Source organism: Mastomys coucha, unplaced genomic scaffold (assembly GCF_008632895.1).
Source record: "Mastomys coucha isolate ucsf_1 unplaced genomic scaffold, UCSF_Mcou_1 pScaffold22, whole genome shotgun sequence".
In the NCBI taxonomy this organism is placed as follows: domain Eukaryota; kingdom Metazoa; phylum Chordata; class Mammalia; order Rodentia; family Muridae; genus Mastomys; species Mastomys coucha.
Window position 1 is genome coordinate 159,167,185 of NW_022196905.1, and position 1,009 is coordinate 159,168,193.

Below are 1,009 nucleotides of genomic sequence, written 5' to 3' on the forward strand. Positions count from 1 at the left end.
CATGGTCTTCTGTCTAAAGAGTCTGTGAAACTGATAACTCCCTTCACGCCATGAGACACATAAGTGATGACTATCTCTAATCATAGGGATCCCTGTGTTTACCCTAACTAAAGTTCCCTCGCAACAGAACGGCTGTAACTCCAAAACTTTTCATCTTCCTCCTCAGCAAAGCTGAGGTGAAGGAACAGCAGGAAGAAACAAGAAGCAGGCCTTGTGAGGTCCTCGTTTTCCCAACCTATCATTCATCAACATGACCAGTCTGTCTGCTTTTGAACCACAGTAAGGCTTTTACACCTCCAAACATGCACAGAGGCTCCCGTCATCTCTCTTCCAGAAAGCCATGTATTTGTCTACATTTGACTTTGTCCTCTACTCTCTCAGGACCTACAGAAGTCTGGCTTCCCTCTACTCTTTCTACAATGTGATATCAGACTTCACAATTAGAAGTGAAGTGCTTGATCACTCATCAGTGAACTCAGCATGATTCTGTACTTGCTAGAGTTTCTAGCACAGGTCAATCCAGAAGGAGGTATAGATTCCCATCACAGAAGAGGAGTCCTTCAGTGGGACCTGTGGGAGACACAGATGATGTACTATGTGACTCAGTGAATGTGTATTGTTGACATTTGCATGAACATGTCAAAGTCCCAATGCCTCAGACCCACAGAAATGGCAAAGCCTTCTTTGGGACTGTGAGCACATGTTAATAGTACATGAAGAAATTATCTACAATAGCTTTCTCCTCTTGGATGTTTATAGCCTGAGATCGCTCACCTACACAGATCTATAAAATAAATGTGCTATAAGGCCCATCCTATTCCAGCTTTTGTGTATGAATTTCTGTCACCTCATAATTCTATGGTGGCCCAGTTAGGTTAATCCTGAAGCCATGCAGACCTTGGCAGACAACTTTTTTTTTTTTTTTTTTAAGAATAACTGTCTGATATAAAATGCCTAACCTTTTTCTCTGCTGGAGACATTAGCTTCCAAATGGTATCTACTCTATAAT